Raw genomic sequence first — 16466 nt, 5'->3', positions numbered from 1 at the left:
CCTCAGTATGTGACACGGGTCTAGTACGTCTACACGTTCCTGAGAAGAAAGGGTTTTATAACAGTTGAAAACACAGATGGAAAACTAAGGGATCCTATAAGAGTTCCCTTTCTACCGACTGAGGCAAGGAACCCTAAAATAAGAAATTCGGTACAAAATGGACAGAGGAATAGTAGCTGGTCAGTACGAAGAAAAAAGAAGGTAGAAGGCACATGCAATGCCTACGTACCTCGCTGTCGTTGATGGGCAAGTGATGACAGCGGTTGGTGCCACAGGGGTGGTGCGCGTTCCACTCGACGATTTCGTGTGCGGTGGAGCCTTGAGGGTTGCAAAGTCCAGCGACGGCCGCCACCAGCTTCCGCAGTGTGCGCAGGCGGCCCGCCACCCTCAGCGCCATCGCATATCAGCTGCGCTGGTCCGCGCCGCCCCACCAAGTCTCCAGCGACACCGCACCACGCCTGCTCTCACCACACCAAACCGACGTCGCGGCCTGCGCGCAGCTGCTCTTCTGCTGTTTCCCTGACGTCACCAAGCAGTGCTTCTTCTGTCTCTCTCGATTAACGAATTTCACATGCGACAGCGCCGCTGTGATGCTACGTTGTGGGTGTGGAAAGAGATACGTGCTTTCTTGCGGCACCCTCATAAGTAGTACGATACCGTAGACTGTTTCGAGTAAAAATAGACGTAGGATTAACACAGATGCCTTACATCTTTGTAGCTTCAAGCGTGTGACGAGTATATATATCTTTGATTTACATATTAGAGTAGAATATCTATGGAATGATCATAGCGTACTGCTACTGTCGCGTCACGGGCAATATCGACAGTCGTAGAAACTACTATCGACTTTGTATCAAGGAAGAATTAAACGTAACTGCTCCTCTTTTCACTCGCAGCAATTTTAGCTGTCCTCTTAGACTCCTGCCTAACCACACATTCGGAAATCACCATGGATTCGGAAATAAGCAGCAAGTAATTGTCGGAAGGAAGAACATGAATTTATTGCATTTTAGCTGTCTAACTACACACTCGGAAATCGCTAAATATTTGTTTCGTTGTTCATTCTCTGAGCTTACGGAAATACAAATATCATATAATATTACAGAACATACTCGTATTACATTCGTAAGAAAGTCTCAGAATGTGTTAATAACACTAAGATGAAAAAAACATTGTGTCTTGAGATGAGAATTTACATCCTGCGACACCATAAACCACAGTGTTATCCATTAAGCCACCGCTTTGTCATGTAATATTAGTCTCCTGTCTTCGTTATAATTGTATGTCCTGAAGGCTTGTATCATTGAAGCATTTTTAACTGACATTTAATGATAATGGTCACACGTTTGTGATAAACTTTCAGTGCACGATTCTCTGGAACGGCATCCTGCTAGCTGTAACACAGGTGTGTTTCATGAAAATTTCTTGTACACTAAAACTGCGTGCCAGATTGGCGAACTTTGCCTTTCGCGGGAAAGTCCTCTACCGACGGAGCTATCCAAGCACGACTTACGACCCGTCCTCAGAGCTTTACTTCTGCCATTATCACATCCCATATATTCCAGAATTCACGTAAGTTCTCCTGCGAAACATGCAAGATTAGCACTCCTGGAAGAAAGGGTATTGCGGGGTTATGGCTTGAAAGACCACGGGAAGTAAAGCTGTGAGGACGGATCCTGTGTCCAGCTTGGGTAGACCAGGTCAGTAGAGCACTTGGGCGCGAAAGGCAAAGGTCCGCAGTTCGAGTCTCCGTCCGGCACACACTTTTCATCTCTCATAAACTTTCATATCTGCACACACTCCGCTACAGAATGAAAATTTCATGTTGGAAGCGTATTTTGTGCTTAAATTGTAAATTATTGACTATAACATCTCGCTTCTCAGAGAGCACTCTTACATGAAAGCATCAACCGTCGATAAGCCATTATGTGACATTTAATTATAATAATAATTATAATAAACCGTACCAAGAACAGCGTGTTTTTATAAATCTCCGATTCGTATGCATGAAGTCTTGTGAGAGGCCCGTATTGAACGCTAAAGAAAGTCGACAGCAGTTCTGCAGCCATCAATAATGTTGTCACATTTGCAGGAAGTCTTGTGAAATGAGTGTTACCAGTCGCCAACGGATAGCATCCATCTCACGCTAGGTGAGGAGAGCCTTAAGTCATAGTGACGTAATGCTACATCATGGTGAGGTAAGTAAACCTAAATCGACTTCATGAGCACGTGTATCGATCTTTGCAGTTGTTCCACAGAGGTTGCACGGTAACGTGAAAGCTAAATGTAAATACAGGTGTAGAAACGAAGTTACAGCAGTTGTGTGGTATGCTCATCCCAGTTGAATTACTTATTAAGCTCTAATCTCAACAGTTTTGTATGTTATTGTGTGTTTCTTGACGTAACGAATGTCTGAACGAAGGAACCATAACAATAACGAAATTCAAAAATAGCGTCTAGTTAGTTTTTTTTTTTTTTTACAAATCCGATTAATTGTGCATAATCATGTGGATAGAAATGTGAAATACAGAGAAATTAAAGTGTTTCGTATTTTTATAAAAGCCAATGCATTTTACATAATTCTTTTGGGCAGAAACATTAAACTGAGAAATTAATGTGGTTCCAAAGATAATTCCAAATGTTGCTGGAATTTCAATTTTGCCTTCATGCTGTATATCGGCACAGAAACTTTTGCTCTTCAGAAATAAGTTATTGCTGATGATTATAATGTACTGACTCGTTATAGCACATGTCATTATTTCTCATCATACGTTGTATACTGTGAAAAAACAAGGACGTGCAAGTCACATTTTCCAGAATTTTAAGCATCTGAAAGCAGTGAGTGCTGTTGCCATTTTTAGCTACTTTTTGTATGACTCTTAGGCAACATGGAAATAGCTATAGTAATCATGCCAAACACCACCAAGATTTATACCATGTCTATTGAAAGAATAAACAAACACAGCATTGCACCATCGCATATGAAACATCACTTCATGCTGCTAAAAACTGTGGGCTGTTGAGGTTATTTTGTAAAGTAGCTCACCCATTGTGACAGTCAGTGTTCAACATCATATGGTAACTACTACGAAACTTATCCTTTTTATAGTTGATACTGCTTGAATATTAAAATGTGGGTAACAATTATACATGAAATATCATTGTTTTTTTTCACAGTATACAGCGTAAAAGGAAAAATAATGGAATGTGTTATGAACAGTTTACATTATACATTGTAATCATCGCCAATAATTTATTTCTGAAGAGCAAAAGTTTCTGTGCTAATCTACAGCATGAGAGCAAAATTAAAATTCCAGCAATATTCAGAATTATCTTTGGAACCACATTAATTTCTCGGTATAACGTTTCTACCTAGAAGAATTATGTACAATCCATTGGCTTTTATAAAAATACGAAACCTTTAATTTCTTCCTATTTCACGTTTCTATCCACATGATTTACGGACAATTAATTGGATTTTTAAAAAAAAATTACTACTCGCTTTCTTTTTACTTTCATTGTGGTTATGTTTCCTTCGTTCAGATATTCGGTATGTTCATGAAACACACAATAACATCCCAAATTCTTCGGAATAGAGCTCAATAATTAGTTATGTCCCGTTTCTGTCGACACAATCATGCACGATTCGTGGGATTTTTTTAAAAATGGTACTCGTTATGTTCATGAAATACCCAATTACATCCCAAATTATTTGGATTGCAGCTTAATAATTATTCCACGTTTCTTTCCACATGATTTATGGACGATTCATCGGATTTAAAAAAAAAATGACTGCAAACGTTTCTTTTTTTCTTTTGTTATGGTCCCTTCGTTCAGACATTCATTATGTTCTAGAAACACACAATAACATACAAAATTGTTGGGATTCCAGCTTAGTAACTAATTCAACTGGGCTGAACATACCACACAACTGCTGTAACTTCGTTTCTACACATGTATTTACATTTGGCTTTTCACGTTACGGTGCAACCTCTGTGGTATAACTGCAAAGATCGATATAAGTACTCATAAGGTCGATTTAGGTTTATTTACGTCACGAGGACGCAGCGTTACATCATTATGACGTAGGGCTCTCCTCACCTAGCGTCAGATGAACGCTACGCATCGCCAACATCCAAAGAATACCTCCACGCCAACACCAGTCTGTGAATGTCAGTTGACTTTTTGCATAACGCTACTTGTTTCCATATTGCATTAAGACCGAAATTTTGATATTACACGTATGTGGCCTGTTTTTATACATTCAATTGTCAGAAACAGCTATTGTTGCTGCTACCGATGCCAATCGAAATATATCAGAGGACGAAAAATAGTCATTATTATCACAATGAGGCGCTTTATATGTTGAAAAATATCGAGACGTAATACCGTAGGCCTGGACTCATATAAACGTATATACAACTGCGAGATAAATGAAGTTGTGTGGGAGTCAATAGTTGAACAAATAAAATGAGTAACGTCCATCTGCAGATCAGATGTTTAGAACAGTTTGAGTCATTTCCTCTACACTGTACAGATCTCGAAGCTATTATGCGTGTTTTTAAGTATAAAGGCAATTGTATCAGAACCTAAGGATGATGAAAGTTTAAAAAAAAAATTGTACCAGAAAGTAAAGAGAGAAAAACTTTGTCCCAAAAAATACCTGAAAGTGTGACAAATTGCCTATTTGCTGCATTTCATAGATCCAAATTCAAAGTTTTTTGAGACATTTTTGCATTATTGTACAAAGAAGTATATTCAGAATGCCTCCGAAGCATAATTTATTGAAAGAGAGAGACGGCAGTGCAGTACAAAAGGTAAAAATATAATGGTTGCTATCTATTCATTTACTGTAACAAAAAAGTGACGATATGCAAACTGTGACACTTCAAACTAGTAAAATGCCCTTTAAGCCAAGTTTATTCCAGATATTAGTTACAGTTCGTCAAAATGCCACTGGACAGTGTATACAGAATCCGCGGTGTTTTTGACTGGGTATGTCTGCAGTAGAGGTGTAACGACATTCAAAATCTGCATGAGGCTTAGGGGCAAACTTGAAGTCGGTACATAGTTACGTGATATGCTGACGATGAAAATTCTGTTCCGCGCAACTGAGGAACTAATTATCAACATCTGTAGTAACATTATTCATAGTTTTGTTCAATGTTAAGTCATATTTTCAAAACCATACCTTAGAAGCCCTTGCATCCCACTTTATATTTTGGTTTTTCATATACCAACATGTCTCTTCTGAAAAGTGGATGGTGTTGGTACTACGACACGAAATTTAATCGGCAATTAACAGCGAAACGGTAAATGTTGATATTTGTAAGATCTGTACTGCTTCAACCTCCACTTCCGATCTCGCGATGATTATTATCTTTGATTCACGTGACTGTTTGTTTGGTATTAATCAGTTGCTTTCAACTTTCGTGTACCCGCATAAAGATATAAGAATTTTCGTAGTTAGAGAAATTTACAGTTTTCTTATTTAGGTGCTTACTTTTAACTTTTGTGGCATGGTTATTTGCGGTTTCGTTCACTGTTAAGCCAGTAAAATCATTGCTTTTGAATCTTTCGCATCCTGTGTTAAGTATTTTGTTTTTTGAGCAACAAATTTTCTCTCTTGAAGACTGCAAAGATTTAGGAACATGAGACAAAATTTGACTTACAATTTAACGGCGAAATGCAGCAATTGACATTAGCATATTTTATGCTACTATGAGTGCCCATTCTTGATTTATTGAACAGACGCGCGGGCCGGAGTTTTTGTCTCTAACATAGGCTACGTAGTCTCCAAAGGCGCATTGGCGTGGAAGGATGTTACGTTTGGCCGAAGCATACTGCAGATTTTGAACTTCATTGAATCGTTCTACAGAGAGATCTTGTCCAGAAGTATCATGACGCACATAGATATCTTAACAACATGCATTCAATATCTGGAATGACCTTGGCTTAAACACAGTCTAACACACGGAATCCCTATACTCCTGCTCACTTTTGTTACGCTCTGCGACAGCAGCGCTCCAAGCGGTCAACAAGCAACACTTCTAAATACGATATCTGACGAGTGTGATTAATACCGTTTTTATTGATGTACAACATAGTTTTTCCAACGAAGAGCATATATAGGGCCATAAAAATCGGCAACAACTACAAATTGTTCATCACATTTGGGTTTCTTTAGTTTCCTACGGACCGTGGGAGGTACGAAACAGCACATTACAGAAGAGTTTATTTACGATTTTCTTGCGACCAACAGATATTTATTGAAGAATGTCGTTTCCTTTTAAGAACAGAAAAATAGTTAGTAATCAGAGAAGACCCGACCATTTGCAGAAAGACTCATATCTACTCAACAACGTGAAGTTTTGTTCGCTACACTTCCAGTCAAATCGGTGAATTTGGAACGAAGGAAATTTATATGGCAAGCAACACCTAAATTATGTAACGTACTAAGAAAGCCACCACAACTGCAGTTGAAGGGAAAGCCACACCGATGTGGTAGTAAAGTAATAAGACTTTTATCCAACACGGAAGACACCAGTTTCACTACTGTTGCTACATCTGAGCCACGAACAACAAAAACATTCAACGCTTTCGCTTTTGAAACAAAAATAGTTACATTTACAAAAATATTCGTACATTGATAAGTCGAGTGAAGTGTAATAATGTGCGAATCATAAGACTCAACACAGAACTGTTAAATGTCAAAGAAAGTGTCTATCATATCAAGAACAGACAACGACAAAAATCTGTATTCCACATGCATGAAATACGAGTTTATATTCTTTTGATTTGAGCTGTATAAGCTGCAATTATTCGCGTGTAGGAAACTATTTCTTCAACAATAAGTTGTGGTTTACGGCACTGAATCAGTGATACCCGGCAGTTTTTAGATTTATTTCACGATAATCCACGTCCTTCGATAATTTAACAGTGCTTTGAAAGCAACAATATACCAATTAGTTCGTTAATTAAGAAGAAAAATAATTAAAAACAAATGTTAATTTTACGGTTGCTTTCTCGCCGCTAGGAGCGCTAGCTTTGTTCCAACTGTCACACGGTAACAATTTTCAGAGCAGGGAGTGTCGTGACTATGTATATTAAACTGTGGCTTAATGATTTGAAGAGATAAACGCAAGCGCATTTCAGCTGTTTGTGACGAGAGGCACAGCTCACATGTTGCTGCCTTTTTTTCCTGCAGTTTTTCACTTTATATATTGTACTTTATTGTGTTGTTGGGTCTCTGTTTTAACAAATTATGTGACGGCGGCACTGAGAAATTCATTCCCAGCACTATAAAATGAAATAACAGCAATAAAATGCTGCAAAATGGCGACTTACCTGATTTTGAAACTTTTGAGAGACAAAATTCTTCCATTTTAACTTTCTGTTACAATCAGTTTTACTTTTGTTCATGCTTAGTAAGGTTAAAATATTAATGATACTACGACTGTCCTTGCCCTAGGTACTCTAGTACGGTGTCTTGTTGTGGCCAGTTTAATACCTCAGAATAAGCTTATAGGGTTGAAAAATTGTATAACCTGAAGAAAATGGCAATCAATAAAACTGTTTAGGGTATGTACCCGCATCATCAATGTGTAAAATTCTCCGACGTTTCGGTCACTGTTGCAAGTTGCCTACCTCAGCCTGATTTTGCTAACGGGAAAAAATAAGTCACTGTCGTACATGCTGTTTTCCTGCTGATGAAAATTACTCGAACTGTTTCTACATCCAACGGCTTGTCTGCCAGCACACTCCCACACTATGGAATTTATCCAACAATGTCTGTCCCACAAATATACGGCCATGCCAACATATAAGTTGGTCGTGCGGTATTAACCACTTATTACACTATACCTCGATATTTTTCAGTGTATAATGCACTCAGTAACTGTATCTTGAAACTCTACCGTTCGTATGTGTTTGGATAAAGAAGATATGGAATAGTGTGTTGACCCTGATGACAAACACTTTTGGTTTATTTTTATTTTCTTTCCAAAACTAGTTTCAGCGACAATATCATCATCATCAGTTGGTTTTTCTGTATTGTAAAACCGCAAAATTAACGTAGTTACAAACATTACAGAACGTTATTACATGTGTAATTTATGTTTCCTGGCCAAGAGAAGTTTACTAGTATTGAACATAGGCCATAATTTGAGGAAGAAATTTCTGAGAATGTACGTTTGGAGCACAGCATTGTGTGGTAGTAAAACATGGACTGTGGGAAAACCGGAACGTAAGACAATCGAAGCGTTTGAGATGTGATGCTACAGAAGAATGTCGAAAATTAGGTGGACTGATAAGGTAAGGAATGAGGAGGTTCTGCGCAGAATCGGAGAAGAAAGGAATATATGGAAAAGACTGACAAGAAGGAGGGACAGGATGTTAGGACATTAGGGACTAACTTCCATGGTACTGGATGGAACTGTAGAGGGTGAAAACTGTAGAGGAAGACAGTGATTGGAATACACCCAGCAAATAATTGAGTACGTAGGTTGCAAGTGCTACTCTGCTGGCACAGGAGAGGAATGCTTATCGGGTCGCATCAAACCAGTCAGAAGACTGATGACTCGGCAAAAAAAGTAGGCTGCCATTTAACACTGTAACACAAACGACTGCGACTGGAGAGGTGTCCTAACCAGGAAGCGTGGACTGCCGATAAATGACGTCGAACTGTATTTAGCGATGAAACGCGGTTATGCGTGTTTCGGCTGACCATCGTCGGCAAGTACGGCGGCGACCTGGTGAAAGGTCCCGTTCTTTGAAACTTTTGGAAAGGCTCAGCAGTGTTACTGTTGGCGGTAGGGTGTGCAGAGACGTCCGTGTGATTTCAGGTCACGCCTGGTGGGGTTTGAGGGAACTCTGACGGTACGTCATAAACGTCCAGAGTCCTCACTTGTTACCTTCCAGGCGAAAATATCGAGGTATCATTTTTCAACAGGACAATGCTCAGGTCACACGCATGTCTGTGTGAAGTGCTCCCATGGGCAGCAAGATTTCGAGATGTGTACCGTATAAAACATCTGATGGACCAGCTCGAACTTCAACTTCGTCTCACTACCAGTATACAGAATATCCAAAAAACGTTGAGATGTCTGTAAATTCCTAAGGGACCAAACTTCTGAGGTCATCGGTACGTAGACTTAGACACTACTTAAACTAACTTATGCCAAGAACAACACACACACACACCCATGCCAGAGGGAGGACACGAACCTCCGGGGGGAGGGGCCCATCAATCCATTACATGGCGCCCCTAACCGCGCGGCCATTCAGGGTGGCATACAGAACATTATGGGCCAGTTAAAACATCTGAGAGTTAGCTTGCCTCAAAAAAGGATACAGTGTCTTTATGACAGCCTTCCCAAACAAGTTAGTGCAGGCTTGCAGGTTAGATAAGGTTTTGTTTCATACTGATAGGGGGGCTCATACTTCTTTGTAAATGTGACTCGATTTTGTAACCGGTGCACTAACGTCGCATACACTCTCAATCTGTGAACTTACATCTTACTTCGTCCTCCCTTTCTATATGATTCACTCTTTTTTCATGTAGTATAACACGGCGGTAATGTTTGCCCGTCCAAATGGTTGACTTTCTTCAGCTAAGAGTTGAGTGTTTAGGTACGGACTATATCGACAGCAGAACTGCATTTTTTCCCTTCGAAGTCCAGCTAAACAGTGACAACGGCTGTAGTCCATGGATCCCTTCTGAAACTCCCTCCCTATCAAAAACAGTGCACTGACAAGTCTGCACCAGTTTTTTTTTTTAGCTAAAAACATCTAAAGAAATCGCTCTGATGACCAGACGTTGGCGACATGTTACGTACATTTCAACATGCAGCTGCACCTCTGCTCAAGAAGCAGATTGTTATTTTCTTAGGTTCTGCAATAAATTTCAGATGGTAATATCGAATATTCCATCCAAAAATGTCAAGAGAAGGAGGTATACCTGGAAAATTTTGGGAGACATTGGAATGTTCCATCTGTATTACATCAAGGTCAGACAGAAATTTCGAAACCTGATATCGGACTTTGAGGCATACACAGGTGCAGATTTAGACTCCGATCATAATGCAGTAATGATGAAGAGGAGACTGAAGTTTAAGAGAATCGTCCGGAACTACCAGTGTCGAAGGAAGTGGGACACTAAAGTACTGGGGAACGACGAGACGTGTTTAAAGTTCGTTTAAAGAAGCTCACTCGAAGAGGAATGGACATCTCTAAAAACGGGAATTACGGATGTTGAACAGAAAAATGTGGGTCCAAGGAAGATAACTGCGAAGAAACGTTGCAATAGGAATACCGCTGTTAAATGCAGAGAGCAGATAGTTGGAAATACCACAATGATGGCCTCTATGGAGGGTGGGAGGGGTGGGGGTGGGGGTGGGGGTGGGGGGGGGGGGTTGGACATGTCTTACGACACTTTAGGTGCAGGAATTGCAGTTGATAGTGATGGCATAGGAGATTCAGTGTTAGAGTCAGAATTGAAGGCGCTTTGGAAGAATTGAGATCAAACAAGGCAGAAGGGGCAGACAAAAAACCATCGGAATTTCTAAAATAACTGGAGCGAGTGGCAAAAAAATCACTCTTCACGTCGTGTAGAATCCATCAGACTGAAGATATACCACCAGTCTTATGGACAAACACCGTACACACAATTCCCAAGATTGCAAGAGGCGATGTTGTTGTTGTGGTCTTCAGTCCTACTTGATCCTCTGCTGCCTTCACTATTTCATTCCTCAAAGCTACCCATTCTTCTTCTACTGTATTGCTTTCCCCCATTCCTGTCAATTGTTCCCTTATGCTCTCCCTGAAACTCTGTACAGTCTCTGGTTTAGTCAGTTTATCCAGGTCCCATCTCCTTAAATTCCCACCTTTTTGGAGGTTCTTTAGTTTCAATCTACAGTTCATAACCAACAGATTGTGGTCAGAGTTCACATCTGCTACTCTATCCTGTACAAGCTTCTTCATCTCCCAGTACCTACTGCAGCCTACATCCTTCTGAATCTGCTTAGTGTATTCATCTCTTGGTCTCCCTCTACGATTTTTACCCTCCACGCTGCCCTCCAGTACCAAATTGGTGATCCCTTGATGCCTCACAACATGTCCTACCAACCGATCCCTTCTTCTGGTCAAGTTGTGCCACAAACTCCTCTTCTCCCCAATTCTGTTCAATACCTCCTCATCTAATCTTCAACATTCTTCTGTAGCACCACATTTCGAAAGCTTCTATTCTCTTCTTGTCCAAACTATTTATCGTCCATGTTTCACTTCCAGACATGGCTACACTCCATACAAATACTTTCAGAAACGACTTCCTGGCACTTAAATCTGTACTTGATGTTAACAAATTTCTCTTCTTCAGACACCCTTTCCTTACATTGCCAGTCTACATTTTATATCCTCTCTACTTCGACCATCATCAGTTATTTTGCTCCCCAAATAGCAAAACTCTTTTACTGCTTTAAGTGTCTCATTTCCTAATCTAATTCCCTCAGTATCACCCGACTTAATTCGACTATATTCCATTATACTTGTTTTGCTTTTGTTGATGTTCATCTTATACCCTCCTTTCACGACACCGTCCATTCCGTTCAACCGCTCTACAAAGTCCTTCGCTGCCTCTGACAGAATTATAATGTCATCAGCAAACCACAATGTTTTTATTTCTTCTCAATGGATTTTAATACCTACTCCGAACTTTTCTTTTGTTTCCTTTACTGCTTGCTCAATATGCAGATTGAATAGCATCGGGGAGAGGCTACAACCCTGTCTCCCTCCCTTCCCAACCACTGCTTCCCTTTCATGTCCCTCGACCCTTATAACTGCCATCTGTTTTCTGTACAAATTGTAAATAGCCTTTCGCTCCCTGTATTTTACCTCTGCCACCTTCAGAATTTGAAAGAGAGTATTCCAGTCAACATTGTCAAAGTTTTCTCTACGTCTACAAATTCTAGAAACGTAGGTTTGCCTTTCCTTAGTCTTTCTTCTAAGATAAGTCGTAAGGTCAGTATTGCCTCCCGTGTTCCAACATTTCCACGGAATCCAAACTGATCTTCCCCGAGGTCGGCTTCTACCAGTTTTTCCATTCGTCTGTAAAGAATTCGCGTTAGTATTTTGCAGCCGTGACTTATTAAACTGATAGTTCGGTAATTTTCATATCTGTCAACACCTGCTTTCTTTAGGATTGGAATTATTATATTCTTCTTGAAGTCTGAGGATATTTCGCCTGTCTCACCAGTTGGTAGAGTTTTGTCAGGACTGGCTCTCCCAAGGCTGTCAGTAGTTCTAATGTAATGTTGTCTACTCCCGGGGCCTTGTTTCGACTTAGGTCTTTCAGTGCTCTGTCAAACTCTTCACACAGTATCATATCTCCCATTTCATTGTCCTCAAGAACATCGTCCCTGTATAGACCCTCTATATACTCCTTCCACCTTTCTGCTTTCCCTTTTTTGCTTAGAACTGGGTTTCCATCTGCGCTCTTGATATTCATACAAGTGGTTCTCTTTTCTCCAAAGGTCTCTTTCATTTTCCTGTACGCAGTATCTATCCTACTCCTCGTGAGATAAGCCTCTACATCATTACATTTGTCCTCTAGCCATCCCTGCTTAGCCATTTTGCACTTCCTGTCGATCTCATTTTTGAGACGTTTGTATTCCTTTTCGCCTGCTTCACTTACTGCATTTTTCTATTTTCTCCTTTCATCAGTTAAATTCAGTATCTCTTCTGTTACCCAAGGATTTCTACAGGCCCTCGTCTTTTCACCTACTTGATCCTCTGCTGCCTTCACTATTTCATTCCTCAAAGCTACCCATTCTTCTTCTACTGTATTGCTTTCCCCCATTCCTGTCAATTGTTCCCTTATGCTCTCCCTGAAACTCTGTACAGTCTCTGGTTTAGTCAGTTTATCCAGGTCCCATCTCCTTAAATTCCCACCTTTTTGGAGGTTCTTTAGTTTCAATCTACAGTTCATAACCAACAGATTGTGGTCAGAGTTCACATCTGCCCCTGGATATGTCTTACAATTTAAAACCTGGTTCCTAAATCTCTGTCTTACCATTATATAATCTATCTGAAACCTTCTAGTATCTCCAGGGTTCTTCCATGTATACAACCTTCTTTCATTATTCGTGAACCAAGTATTAGCTATGATTAAGTTATGCTCTGTGCAAAATTCTACCAGGCGACTTCCTCTTGCATGTCACAGCCCCAGTCCATATTCACCTACTACGTTTCCTTCTCTTCCTTTTCCTACTGTCGAATTCTAGTCACCCATGACTATTAAATTTTCGTCTCCCTTCACTACCTGAATAATTTCTTTTATCTCATTATACATTTCATCAATTTCTTCATCATCTGCAGAGCTAGTTGGCATATGAACTTGTAATACTGTAGTAGGCGTGGGCTTCGTGTCTATCTTGGCCACAATAATGCGTTCACTATGCTGTTTGTAGTAGCTTACCCGCCCTCTTATTTTTTATTCATTATTGAACCTACTCCTGCGTTATCCCTATTTGATTTTGTATTTATAACCCTGTATTCACCTGAGCAAAAGTCTTGTTCCTCCAGCCACCGAACTTCACTAATTCCCACTGTATCTAACTTTAACCTATCCATTTCCCTTTTTAAATTTTCTAACCTAGCTGTCCGATTAAGGGATCAGACATTCCACGCTCCGATCCGTAGAACGCCAGTTTTCTGATAACGACTTCCTCTTGAGTAGTCCCCGTCCGGAGATCCGAATGGGGGACTATTTTACCTCCGGAATATTTTACCCAAGAGGACGCCAACATCATTTAATCATACAGTAAAGCTGCATGCCCTCGGGAAAAATTACGGCTGTAGTTTCCCCTTGCTTTCAGCCGTTCGCAGTACCAGCACAGAAAGGCCATTTCGGTTAGTGTTACAAGGCCAGGTCAGTCAATCATCCAGACCGTTGCCCCTGCAACTATTGAAAAGGCTGCTGCCCCTCTTCAGGAACCACACGTTTGTCTGGGCTCTCAACAGATACCCCTCCGTTGTGGTTGCACCTACGGTACGGCTATCTGTATCGGTGAGGCATGCAAGCCTCCCCACCAACGGCAAGGTCCATAGTTCATGGAGGCGATAAGTGTGAGAATTATCGCACCATCAGCCTAAAAGCTCATGAATCAAAGTTGCTGGCAAGAATAACATACATAAGAATGGAAAAGAAAATTCAAGGTCTGTTAGATTACGATCAGAGTGGATTTAGGAACGGCAAAGGCGCCAGCTATGACGTAGTGAATAATAATGGAAGCAGTATTGAACTGTAATCAAGAGGCGTCGTAGGATTTGTCGACTTGGGGGAAAGCGTTCGACAATGTAAGACAATGTAAAACGGTGCAAGAATTCGAAATTCGGAGAAAAGTAGGAGTAAGCTATAGAGAAACACGGGTACATGCAAGTGCGATATTGTGTGTATAGTTCTATAATATCTTATTTACTTTTATGCTACAGCGTGGTGTCTACGTTTGTTACAGTTTTCTTGGCTTAAAGAAGAAAAGAAAAATAAACGAGAGTGTTTTTCATCAAGGCGAACCCACAATCGCATATTGTATTCTGCACCTCTTACTATTTTAATGTCCATAGTTAGATCTTTGTAGTACTTATCTACGTTTACTCCACAGACATTATTACTAAATGTGGCATCGTATAGATCACTCTTTTCAACATCTGACAAACATATATATTAGTAGTGAAATGGGAACGAAGTCTTCTCGTCATCAGCGATTTGCCCAAATTTACATTATATGTCAAGCTTGGCAGAAATAGAGGTGACTGAAGTGAGAGCTGCAGATGACGAAGCGTTTACAAAAAAAAAAAAAAAAAAAAAAAAACCAATTCTGGCTGGTATCGAGTGAGGCTTGAGTCATTAGAGTCATTTATGTTGGTGTAGTTTCCAGGAAGCGATTGGCGAGAATACAGAGCGGTAATCCAATGATCGTGGGATTGAGTTCTTACATGAAAACTTCTTTTTACTTTCAATTTTCACGTTACTTGCAGAGAATAAATGCAAATAATGCTGAATATATCGTATTTAATAATATTTTCGTAAAGTCGAAAAAAGGATTGCAAATAAATTTCCAGAAATGGATTGTAAGAGATACATGAGAACTTCGTATGTAAAATTAGATACTTTCGCTGTTTTACAGTTGATGATTAAGAAGTGCTGGAGTGATACTCGCCTTGCTTGCCGTGTTTGTACAACTACTTGGTTGTTTTAAAGCTTCTATAGCGAAACAAACATGGTTTATATTCATAATACAGTAAGCAACGCGTAACACAGCATTTCGCCAAGTATTGGCGAGGATAGCTATTGATGTACAATGGAATGTATTTTGATGCAGTGTTCTCCGGATGTAATTTCTCTCTCTCTCTCTCTCTCTCTCTCTCTCTCTCTCTGTCTGTCTGAAGCTTTATGATCAAATTCTTTACTTGACGATAAATATAATCACGGTGCCGATGGCTGCTCGATGGACAAAACGAAACTAACGGAACACTGAGTCCTGTACGTCTTCATTAGAATCCCTTTTTGAATAGTAGTTTGCAGAGTCGTCGTGGAAGCTATCAGACAATCCTTTCTTGGAAATTTATTTGCAATTGCAAATTTTACTTTGTCTTTCTTTTCACGCCTTTTATGAAAATAGTAATACGACATATGCCCGCCCGGTTGGCCGTGCGGTCTAACGCACGGCTTTCCCGGCGGGAAAGGGCGCCTGGTCCCCGGCATGAACCCGCCCGGCGGATCTGTGTCGAGGTCCGGTGAACCGGCCAGTCTGTGGATGGTTTTTAGGCGGTTTTCCATGTGCCTCGGCGAATGCGGGCTGGTTCCCATTATTACGCCTCAGTTTTGCTGCGCAAACAAGTTCACGTACGCGTACACCACCATTACTCTACGACGCAAACATAGGGGTTACACTCATCTGGTGTGAGACGTTCCCTGGGGGGTCCACCGGGGGCCGAACCGCACAATAACCCTGGGTTCGGTGTGGGTCGGCGGAGGGGTGAAGTGGACTGCCTTAGTCGCTGTGGGGTTGAGGACCACTGCGGCTGCGGCGGGGACGGAGCCTCTCTGTCGTTTCTAGGTCCCCGGTTAACATACAATACAATACGATATATACAGTTTATTTTCAGTGTACGTAACGTAAAAATCGAAAATAAAGAAAAATACCCTCATAGCGAGTGGACCACATAACCACACCACCGTTGGATTACCATTCTGCTCTCTTTCTTCTGCGCCACCGCCTGGGAACTACGATAACATAAACTGGAGTGACAACAGTCATGGGACAGCGGTAGTATCGCATATACAAGGAATAAAGGTATATTGTATAGGCGCAGCCATCATTTATCTTCAGCTGACTCATAATAAAAGGTTTCCTTTGTGATTATCGCCGCACGACGTGCGTTAACAGACTTTGAATGCGGAACGTTAG

This window comes from Schistocerca serialis, chromosome 2 (genome assembly GCF_023864345.2).
Source record: "Schistocerca serialis cubense isolate TAMUIC-IGC-003099 chromosome 2, iqSchSeri2.2, whole genome shotgun sequence".
Taxonomy (NCBI): domain Eukaryota; kingdom Metazoa; phylum Arthropoda; class Insecta; order Orthoptera; family Acrididae; genus Schistocerca; species Schistocerca serialis.
The sequence above is the reverse complement of the archived record's forward strand: the minus strand, read 5'-3'. Positions refer to the sequence as shown.